Consider the following 12,238-nt stretch of genomic DNA (forward strand, 5'->3'; position numbering starts at 1 on the left):
AAGAAAAACAGGTTGCCCAGCTGGCCTGCGTCTCTGCCATCTCCCTGCCCTCAGCACCTGTGATCACCTTTCCGTGGAAATCACACAGGATGGAGCCCTTCCCGAAGGCCTTGGTTGCAACAACGCCTGTGGTCAAAAAGAGGGAGTCATTAATGTGCTGTTCATGATGTTATTATATTCATTTTATTTATGGATTTTACTGTGCTCATAAGACAGTTGTACATACCTTTCTGCTCCCCAAAGTCCTTCACAGCCAGACCCGACCATTTCTGCCTGGTCACCCCCTTGATGATGCCCGGGTCACTCTCCGCCTGTGCTCTGCTGAGCGGCCTCCACTTCGCCATGATGTCCTCTGGACGAGGATGATTGGCCGTCCAGCCCTCTGCATCTATGACTAGGATATTCTGATGTTTACCGTGTGCAGAATTTTCAAAACTCATCGGAACATGAAGTTTAAATTCAAACCAAGGCAATCCGAGAAACCTGCGGCTGTTCAAAATACGCCATTTCACTGCAGCGTGCCAGTGTTCGTCTACACTAGTGACGGCGACGCTGAAATGTGTGAGAACAGATGAATAAAATCAGTACGAAACACGAACATTTATTTATTTTGATTAAATATTGTAATCATTCAGTGTCATTTTTCAATGTCAATCGTTTTACTATTACATGTTCATGCCCAAAATGCTTAATTAATATTCAGAGAAGTTGACTGTCATTCTCCTCTAACTGCGGGCGTTCTGATCGTAGGCACCTCGCGATCATTCATTCATTCATTCAACTATTTTAAAAAGACAGGAATAAAGCACCAATGTACTTTTTATTAGTCAAATTCATTAAAAAAATGTAAACTCAAGTATAGAATATGAGTAGGCTAAGAGAAAACTGTTGTTAATGAGAAGACAGAAGACTGCTGCAGGTTAGTGGATATATATATTTAGCCTATTTATTATTCAGAATGGAAGAGTTGGAAAGAAAATATATTTAGAGGAACATTTCAGCAGGCTCGAGATAATTAATACAGAGATCATTATTCATTGTTTTAATCAATTGGCATCCATAAAACGTAGTGATAATCTGCATTCTCATGTATGGACGTGCGATGAACACTCTAACCGGAAACTCCCGGTATGTAATAAGTAAAACGCGGAAGTAGTTGTGCAAGTAGTCCATTGTTTACACATTTAGCTTACCAGGTCTGACATTCTTTGATCCCTGCCGACGGCAGAACCTGTCCCAGGCTTTGACCATAGCGTCCGGATAACGTCCACGGACACAATGTACACTAAAAAGTAAATTAATCGTTTACCCAAGGTAAAATTATAGAAAAACTATTTCTTTCTAAACAAAATGTCCTTCTTATGCGTGTATTCTTAGAAATATAACATGCAAACTTCCAATTACCTCATTTTACACTTATATAAGCTATAAAAAATAAAATAAAAATAAAAAGAGTAGAAGCATACTTGTTGAGCCCAATGAAACCATCGGTCTTGTTGGTCTCCTTTAGTTTAAGCCTGCTCAGCTCTCTGTAGGAACATTGAAGATGTGTTGAATATTTACACACCACTCATTCAAATGCATAACATATTTGTTGAGATATGCCAGAGATCCTACTTAGAAATGATGATTTCATGGAGGATTTCACGAAACGTTTTCTGATGTTGACCGTTGACTCGATGACTTCCTTCTACAGGGATGATCTATGGAAATTACACTTAAACATCTCTTCAGTCATTTTTGTATGTTTAAGAAATAATTCTGCTTAAAAATCAGTGACTAAACAGCTATTTACATAAATAGATATAATATTTAAAATACATTTTGAACTTATGTATGTGTTAGGTGCATTAAGTCACCCTGTGCCCTGTAAGACAGTAAATAGTATGCTTCTACAATGAAATTGTATATGGATAAATTGAGCACATACTTTGAGAGCGATGGCCTCATTAGAACCATTTGAAATCGAGAAGACCTCTGCAAAAGTCCCCTCGCCAATCTTGAGACAATGTTTCATGCCAGCTGGAGGGACACATTCAAAAAAACGAAGTGGTCCGCTCTGCTGGCATTCCCGATATATTCTATCAGCAATGCTGATATGCTCATCACATGAAGTCTGGAACACAAAGGCAGAGTAAAAAAAAAAAAAAAATGGGAGAAAAGAGACATCAACTAGCATTATTTAACTCACTTGTCTGCGTTATAGTGCAAAAGGCAGAGAGATAGTGATCTTCAAATATTTTAAAAGAAAGTTGGTACTTTTCTGTTATCCGGACCCCACGATGGCCTACCCCTAACCCCGCCCCTAAACCTACCCGTCACTGGGGTTAAGACCAATGAGGAATGACTATAGTTCTGAAATGGTATATGGTGGGGTCCGGATAACAGGAAAGTACCAAAGCATATTTTAGCAAGGGAACTGTAAACATTTTGCTATAGAAACTCCTGGCAAAAGTAGGCTAGTTGCTTGGGAAACGGAACCGAAACATCTAGTCTAACTACATAAACTGCATGTAGGGTGACCAACAGTCCTGTTTTCCCAGGACATGTCTTGTTTTCACATCCTGTCCTGGCCGTAATTAGTCCATAGCCTACTTTAAATGTTTTGAAATTAATAAGGCATCTTTGCCGTAAGAAATAAATGTAGTAATAAATTAATAAATAAATAAATGTAGTACTACACAGTCATGAGTCACATGCAATCATGGCCATGGCTCAAGTTGGTGCTACATGAAAGACTAACCTGCTTGATAGGCTAAAAAACGTCACTCTTCCTCCTCTAATTGATGTGGCGGGTACCTGCAAGCACACTGAAAAAATGTTGGTGATATAAGGCAATTGGCTACACGGAAATATAGTTTCCTAATTCCTACTGTACAAAAAATAATAATTACACCATGTTGTATATTGCCGTATTATGGCAACACAAACTTAATTGGTCGACATGGGATTTGTAGTTCTTTGGATATGGACGCAGATTAAGCTTATATACATAATGCAATATCTCGCATTTGTTTGCACTTATTTGTTGAATGTTTGTATGTGCAAATCGTTCAGACTGTACAGGGTAGCTAACATTAACTTATCTCACTAACGTTATCCACCTAACGTTAACTACAAAACATACTACAGGATACGTAACAGAGCATTGAGTTCATCGATAGTGCTCACACATGATTCTATCGTCACATTTACCATTACAGCAAACGTATCGCTAAAAAAATACCTTAGCTAGCGCTAGCTCACTACCCACCTGGCTACAAACATACCTACTTTGCCGGGGTTCTGGAGATGTAGCCTAGCTATGCTGTTGAATTTCAGCTAGCTGCTAACGTTAGCTAAATCACACAGGCATTCGCATATCTGTCCTTCTGACGTCATGAGCACTCACATGGTTCTAACTTTCCATTTACCATTACAGCAAACATGATTCAATAAAAGAACACGTACCACTTAACATTTATCACTAAAATAACCCAGTTTTAGGATAATGGGATATACGAGTATTACATCGATCACGATGTCACGTAGCCTACAGTCTCTTTAGCGAACCCAGTGGACGTTTGTGTTTCAAAACTGTAGCTATATGTAGCGGTTGGTACATATTTCTGGCGCTGCAAAAAAGTGTGCAGAGGTACGTATTTCCAATGAGACCGGGTTGAGGGTGGGAGTCAAACGAACTTGGTCCATCTGTACTTCCTCAGCCAGGCAGGTGTCCTCCACATAACAGAGCATTGCGTCTTCCTTCTTGTTAAAGTAGGACAGCAAAAGCAGCAACATCTCTTTGACGTCTTCAGAGCAACCACTCAACTCTCCCCTGATCACTCTCAAGTTTGTTACAGCCTGTAGGAACTTTTTGTTCCTGTTCACACCAACAGTATTGAAGTAGTTCAAGAGTCGTTTCCCCTTCAGATCCACATTCCGGGTGAGTTTCTTTAAGTCCAATTCCGGCAAGTTCTTTGAAATGGACTGCCATGCCAACTTCGTTGAATAAAAATGGCCACTCTTTCAGGAGGCATTTTATATCTCCGCCCTGGTTCACTTGTTTACGCTGTGTGTAGAAAGTCAATTTCATTAGACGTTTGACCTCCTCTGCCTTCGTTTTCTCATTTTTGGGGTCATAGAACGCTTCGCATTTTCAATTCTATACTGCAGTTGCTTAACCAAAGAGTGGTACCCTGGCCCAATCACATCTCCCTCGATTATGTCTTGCAGAGATTTAGGATATTTCACCACCATCTTTTTAGCAACTTCGGTAGAACTCTTTTTACTTGGGCAAGGATTTTTTCGCATCATCTCTTGAACCACAATCCGGACCATCTCTCTTCTGATCCGTGGACTTGGACGATTACCTCTCTCTAATAACTGCATTAGTTCCTCTGGTAACTTGTCCCATGGTACCAGAAAGGTGTCCACCCAGTCTGGATTAGGGCTTTGGGAGTGGTTGGAAGAGGTTGACTGTGAACTTCTGGATAGAGACTCAAAGGTTGAGGGAGGTCTTGGCGTGGCATCAACAGATGAGCTGCTGCTTTCAGGGGTCTGGCCTGCACACAATTATCAATACAATGTGAAATTTCCAACCTTTCAGATGTTTTACGCCATCTAATTGTTAGCACTGGTAGCATTCTGTAATGTAATAGATCACTTACATCTCAATTTCCAAGCAACAATTACTCTTCAGGCTTAAATTGGCCTCAACGCTGACAGCAAATCAGCTTCCTTAATAAATGTAAAGTCCTCATATGTCTCCACACCAAGAGATTGCAAGGTCTCTTCTAAAATGTCCTTTGTCATCTCTGGAAGGTCAGGCAAGACCTCAGTGATGGCGGAACGTAGAAACATTCTCTCTTGAGTCAGACATTTCTAGAATCAAGCAAGTAGAAATTAGATATTAGTGAAGTAACAACATGCATTTAAGAGGAGCCACTTCTTTTGAATATGTGTCTGAGGATTTAAAAAAAAATGTGCATCTAAAAGAAAAAAAAAATTATTTATAGTTTCATATTTTTCCAAATGGTATGTTTTTACTATATTTTTTTACTAACCATACATGAGCATTTTTTGTGTGGTTTATCCACCACTGTGGCCAAGACCTCTTTATTTCGACAGCACACTGTGTTTCAGTGGAATGACTTGATGCCCGTTTAAAATGTATGATGGTAACGGATAAAAATCAACCAAATCGTTAATGTTAAGACATTGCAACCTGGTGTTCTGTTTTGTCACGGAGTACAGATGGTATTCAGAATGATAGTCAGCTTTATGTTCCCTCATCACAAAATACACTGTGTCATCATTTTGAATTAAAATAATGAGAAGTTCTCCAAACTCAATGGCCTCATCATTTTTTGACACAAGGAAATTACCTTTTTTATATGATGTACCTTTGTACACGATGTCTGTGGATACATTAGTATTAATTTCTGAAAAAGTAAACTCTCTTACTGCATGTTTAATTGCGTCACTGTAAAGGTTGGGATAAAAAGTGCAACAGGCTTTGACTTGCAGAAGCTGACTGCATCCTGGTCCAGCTGAAAGATATGCCTGAAACTTCTGATGTCTTTCAGATAAAGTTAGGCAGATGTTTTTAAAGTTTTTCAAATGCCTGGCACATCTCTTGAAGTAGGAGTGTTTGCTTTCAAAACGCATCGTCCATATACTCTAATCAAGGGGCCAAATTTAAAAATAAGTGCTGGATAGTGCCGCAAATAATGATGTTTTGGTTTTAGTGGACTTTCAGGAAATAAAGACTTTCTTGATTCCAAATATTCTTGGATTAGAATATCAAGATAGGCTACCTGTGCTGATGAAATCGTTTGCGCACAAATCATATCAACAATATCTTTAAGCTGGAGAGTTAACTGCCACACTGTCACGGTGCAGGTGCAGGCAGAAAGACAGGCTGAGTCAAAAAGGCTTCAATACAAAAGGTTTACTAATTATAAAGTTCTGATACAGGCAGGAAGACTGGGTAACACCACGTAACAATAAACATCGACCGACAAAGACAGACTGAATAAGATGGAACTAAATACACAGAGGAATCAAACTAAACGAGGTGCAAACAGGTGAAAATGATGATGACAGGACGAGGAACAGGTGGCTGATTGGGGAGTGAGTCCGGGAGTAGAAACAAAAGGATCCGGGGAAGTGTAGTGCAGATGACGAGACAGACTGGTGCAGACGGAGGACTGTGACACACACATCATCTTCTGGATTTTGCACTTTGTCACCAATTAATACAGGAAGCAATCTTAAGAAATTCCAATTCTGAATGGCTTGCCCTGAAAGCTTGGGCACCTTAGAGTTGACAGCACATGGCTTTGTGAGAGCATCAGTTCCTTTGTACTTGAACTACTTGATGAGCCGGTTCAAAATTGAATATGTAAGCCATTGCTTCTTCTTGATGAAATACTTCAAGTACAATGCAACATCATAGGACAATACACCCTCAAATATGTCATGGCCTAAACAAGGAGGGAGACCAGGCTGGCAAACATGAAAAGATTTCAAAGTATTGAAAACAGAGTTTCCCTTTATGCCTTTGTTGTCTTGAGCTTGTAGATCAAGAACAACAGAATTGTAACGTTCAGGGGTGCGCTGTGGACCACAAACATTTGGGTCATTGTTTTGATATCAAATGTTCTTATCAAGCATAATAAAACAAAAGAATAAAGACAACATTTTGTTAAATTAATCACCTTAGAAGTAATTTAGACAACACATTTACACTTGAAATGTTTACTTGCCACTTTGTCTCGCATAGCATTCACATATCACAGATAACAGATAACACTGAAATTGAACTGTGGTGTAGTGTAACTGTATTGAATTGTGGTGAATGTGATCAAATAAAAGAAAAGAAAACAGAAAAAATAAAATCACACTGGTACAGCGGCATCTCAAATTGCCATCTTAGTGCTTACATGCCTCACAAATGACAACTACATGTTTGTGCTCCTTGTACTCAGGCCTGGTGCTCTGGGAACACCAGCTGCTGACTTTTCTGTCTTTGGCAGCTGGGCATCATTTCAATCATACAATGATTTCAGTATAAGAATCATTTCAGCATATGAATGATTATGAACTGTTAGGCCTACTAAATGTAAATAAGCTTTAAAAAACAATCTTTTTTTAGTGTAGTTAACATTAGCTAGCTAGAATATGTCAACAGCTAGCTAGCTAATAGTATTGGACATGTTTCTCCTTCTCACAAGTAATTTCTCACTATTACAAGGTCAAGGTAACCATAGCCTAATATTGAGATATTATGTTGTTATCTTTTACAATATATATAAAAAAATGTCTGTGGTTAAAATTAAATAAGATTAATAATAATTTTTGACCCATGTATGTAAAATTGATGTAGAAATAATAATAATAAAAAAACTAACATAATGATTTGTGGAAATTAAAAACAAAATATTTAATGAATACTTGGAATAAGAAATGATTAAAAAAAACATATTTTAAATGAAAGATTCAGCAAAGAAACACTCAGCCATCACTGAAATAACATAGCAAATGAATATGGGTCATTTTAGACCCATGTATGTAAAATTGATGTAGAAATACAAAAAAAGTGTTTGTTTATAAAGTAAGAAAGGAAACGTAGACACAATGATTTGTGGAAATCAAAAACAAGATATTTAATGAATACCTGGAATAACAAATGATAAAATACATATATTTTAAAGACTCAGCAAAGAAACACTCAGCCATCACTGAAATAACATAAGAAATGAATACGGGTCTTTTTAGACCCATGTTGCGCATTAGAAGGGTTGCTATACAAATACTATTTTTATTCAAAAAGTAAGAAGTAAAAAATAAAAATAAGGATTTGTGATGATCAAAAACAAGTTAATTGAGGAATACCTGGAATACTGAATGATGAAATTAATTTCTTGCAAAGATATAGAAAATTAAAACTATTTAGACCCATGTTGTGCATCAAAGGGTTAACAACTCCCATTCCCACTTCCATGAATCCCATTTCTGATGGGATGCTGTTTAGAATTTGGTGTATATGCTGCAAACCTAATTATGTACATTATAGGAATTATGCAATTATGATAGTGATTATGAATTATGATGGGGTGTGCTTATAATTTAGACATTTTAAATACAATTTCTAAGTCAAAAACAGCATCCCAGCATAACCTATTCATTTTGCATAATTAATAGCTGAAATGTAAATTGTGTGTTGGGTAAAGCATGTTTCACCTCATAAAGTCAATGTAATTCTGAAAAATGACCCATAAGTGTGCTGTCCATCAACAGTAATAATTAAACTTGACAACTTTTTTCAAGACAACAAATTTTATTAAGAATTAGAAGAAAATAGAAAAGTAAAATAATGTAAAAATAAACATATAAAGAATAGAACTATTAAATAAGTAATTAAAAAAAAGTGTGTTTTTCTGGAACTGGCTTATTCGTCGAGCCATTCTAGACTCAGGCCCTCTCCACGGTAAGAGCCTCTCTTTAGTCATATTTGAGCTGTGTGCCAACAGTGATGTCCTTCAGTGCTTTAAATAAGATTATATCCTTGTCTTCCCCATTAATTTTCATCTTGCAATGGAACGGTTTAAGGTTTGGCATCTTTGAAGTATGGTTTATTCTTCTGCCAAAAGTGTTTGTAAGAGGGTGGCTCTCGCATGGATAATTCTGTGAATCTACACAGTTCTCTTTCTCCAGCTTTGAAAAAGAAACAATATCCAGGCTCGTCGTTCAGGCTCTGCACTATGGCCCTCCCTTCAGCCGCTGGGATTACCTTTCCATGGTAATCACAGACTATATCGTTGGTGTAAAACCGTCGGGTTGCGACGACTCCTATAATAAAGAGAACAATAAAAATGACATGTAGTTCATGGCTGCTGGAATGCACATTTTACATTATTGCTTCTTCTGCCCTTACAAGACAAATGAAGAGTTTTCTTAGCTAGACCAAAGTCCTTGATGGCGAGCCCCGTCCATGTCTGCTGGGACACGCACTGAATGACAAAACTGTCTTCTTCTACTTTTTGCTTTGGGGCTGGTCTCCACTGCAGCACAATCTCCTCCGGCTTTGGCCAGTTCACCGTCCAGCCCTCCTGTGTGATAAGACCTTCGCTGCAGACGGTTTGCGCAGTGTGAAGTATGCTGAAAGGCAGAATGAAATAACTTTATTCATGTGATTCACTGTAAATAAATGGCCTAGTTCGTGTCGAGTCAGTGTGTGTTAATGCTGTATTGATGGATTCGGAGACTTACACAGCAGATGTTTCTCCCGCTGGGCGTACTGGGCGGCCCTCCATTTATTATAAAAGACACGGTCTTCTGGAAAACCGTATTCCACCCTTTTTTTTTACATGGAGGCAGACCCTCCAGCGAAACTGGAAATCTTTCAATGAATTCCCCAAAGTCTCTCCGATGTCCCCCAGAAGCACCAGTCGTCCGCAGACCCGCTTTGTAAGTGAGGAATACAAGGTTTATAATATGCAAAAAAATATGAATGAAAACTTGCTAATCTGCTGTGCAAATAGTTTGTGATGAGTTATGTCCTGGTTGGACGAAGAGACGTACCTGGCCAATGATTCCTGTCCATGACATCCTGAGGCTGGGCCGCACCAGCACTGAAGGACAGGTAATTCAGTAATGCCCCCCTTTGTTGCTCTGGGAGCTGTTTCAACTGCCCTCCGCACACACTGGCTGGTGAAAGGGGCCATCTCATACCTGCAGAAAGACAATGAAAAATCAAATGTTAATTGTGCTGTGACTGACAAAATGTGGATCCATTCACACACACGCATACCAGTTTGCATTTTGAAAGTGACACACTTCCTGCTGCCAGTTGGTGGCGCTATAACTTTGACTCACAATAGTCACATCCATGTGATCGTCACACCAGTCACATCCTCGCACTGTTAGTGCTCGGGCCCTAATGATTAAGTCTTAGCCTACTTACTCCTATGGAGGCCTGTTACCAAACACGGGACATTTGAAAGCTGTATTCAGCGGGAAGAGTTTTCACTGCAACCGTGTTCGGCAAAGCTGTGTTCAGTGGGAAGAGTATTATCACCTATTATTTATTTTTGCCTTTGACATTCTGAGTTAACTTTATTTGAGCGCGACCTCGCGCTGTGAAGAGTTGTGTAAATAAAAGTGCACGAGTCCCTGTATTCGCCGACCCTGTGTCTCCTTTCATCACCCACACATACAAACCTGTTCTTACATCACAAAGTGATGATTAAGTATATATACATGATAAATACATTTATAAAATGAGTACATATACAAATTCAGGTCCAAAATGCTTGTACGCGTTTTTCGTAGACGCAAAATAGCATAACTAAGTGGATATAAAGCCAGCGCTGGCATTTGACAAAACTAAAACATCACATCTGGAATTATACATGCAAATACATTTAAAATGATGAAGTCTTAGCCTACTTACAGGTTGTGGCCCAACAACTGCTGCCTCTGGTTTTAAAGTTGAAACTGCTTCATGTTTTAGTAACAGTTTCTTGTTGAATCCGGTGTTGAACTCGTGGAGATTCTGGAAGCTGTCTTCCGTAAATGCGCAGCACAGAGAGCTAGATTACCATCGTCATTTTCAGGAACATAATCAAACATAAATTGTATCCATTGTTGAAGTACAGCGTCTGTGGGAAGCCCGAACACAGAAGACCTGACAGCTGCATGAACAACACACTCTACGAGCTGGAGCTGCTGAAATATGGTCATGCTCTTTTCTGCTTATTCTGGAGGGAGGGTTGATGCAAATGTGTGGGTTAGTGACGTACCATAACCCAGCTGTAGTCCCAATCCAGTTGTTTTTGTAGGCGTTTATACTTCCTGATTTTAAAAAGACGATATCTCTGCTTACACTGAACTTTCAGCACTGCAACTTTGCAGATACTGTTCATGCACCAACAGCAACATTACACACTATTTAACATTAAAAAAAAAAAAAATCACAATCAACCCCCCGTTTAATATTCATCAATTGCGAAATCATGTTAAACACAGAGAGGAAATAATAAAAACGTAACTTCACTCAATGTGAAGTAGAAGTTATCGTTGGCGAGGTGGAAAAGAGGAGAGAAATGTTGTTTGGAGGGCACAGTGTGGGTATCCAATATGTCCGTCTAATGGAGCAGATATAGCAATTAGATAGTCAGTCAGGTAGATAATTAGAGAGATATATAGCCTAGATAGATCGATAAATAGGTGTATTATTTGTCCACTGGGGAAAGTTTTTTTTCATCGTAAAAATATCTTCATCAGCTACGGAATCATGGTATTCGTGCATATGCCTTTAGTTTGTTTTATTTTTGATAAAATAACGTATGACGTGTCTTAACCATTCAGAAAGCTGCAAAAAATTACATTTGCGCTGAACTATTTCCCATTTAGATTTTAACCGACATCCGTAGCTTGTCAGATGCAGAATTAAATGTAAGTAAAATGCCCCATCACAATGCGTATAATGACGCACAATGGCTGATCTTGAGCTCTTAGAAGATGTGGCGATTAAACGTAAGGATTCGAAGTGAACGCGTCATCTTCACAACAAAAGGTGTGGAAAAAATATATTATTTATTGAAGAATTCCCTCATTGTGCAGTTTATTTCAGTTTGGACAGTCTTGATTTCGCCCAACTCCTTGGCCCTCTCTGATTAAATTAATGACTAGACGCTTTTTTGCCTCAACTTTGAAATCCGACCATTTCTTTTTTATTTCGGCCACAGTCCGAGGTTGTGAGGACACAGCATTTACGGCGTCTGCAACCTTTTGCCACTCAAGTGCCTTTTTGGCATTAGTAATGGCGAGAATATCAGTTTTGTACATTATTTCATTCTGTTTACCATCTTATTTATGAGAATGAATTGTATAAGCCAATATTATTGAAGAACATATTTCTTTCTTTTTTGGAAATATGTGTTAATTTGCATTTCTGTTGCAGATCGATCAAACGGGTGTTCGTGTAGGCTGTCAATTGTAAGACTTGCTTTGTGAAGTCTTCGTGTTATTTATGCCATTTATTTTACACAACCGTCTACAGTTTCACACACTTTCACGTGTTTTTCCAACTGCCGACAGTGTCGCCATTTCTCATTTCACCCGTTTTTGTGCGTACGCCTGGGTCAGAGCTGGCGTGAAGGACCGCACATTTCAGGGACGTGCACAGGGGGGTTGCTCAGGTTGCCCGGGCAACTGCCCATATGCCCTTCTCGACTCAGGTTGCCCTTCT

At 38.8% G+C, this 12,238-nt stretch overlaps 1 long non-coding RNA gene across 1 annotated transcript; it reads right to left on the reverse strand.

Moving 5' to 3' along the window:
• Window positions 1-231: 231 nt before the first annotated feature.
• Window positions 232-2,264, reverse strand: LOC148997614 (uncharacterized). Its single transcript, XR_016146361.1, has 5 exons — window positions 1,931-2,264; window positions 1,618-1,703; window positions 1,467-1,529; window positions 1,194-1,285; window positions 232-394 (listed from the first exon to the last, which is right to left on the reverse strand). It is a non-coding gene; the product is annotated as an uncharacterized LOC148997614 (long non-coding RNA).
• Between the last annotated feature and the right edge of the window lie 9,974 nt (window positions 2,265-12,238).

This window comes from Pimephales promelas, chromosome 2 (assembly GCF_988280905.1).
Source record: "Pimephales promelas chromosome 2, fPimPro1.hap1.1, whole genome shotgun sequence".
Taxonomy (NCBI): domain Eukaryota; kingdom Metazoa; phylum Chordata; class Actinopteri; order Cypriniformes; family Leuciscidae; genus Pimephales; species Pimephales promelas.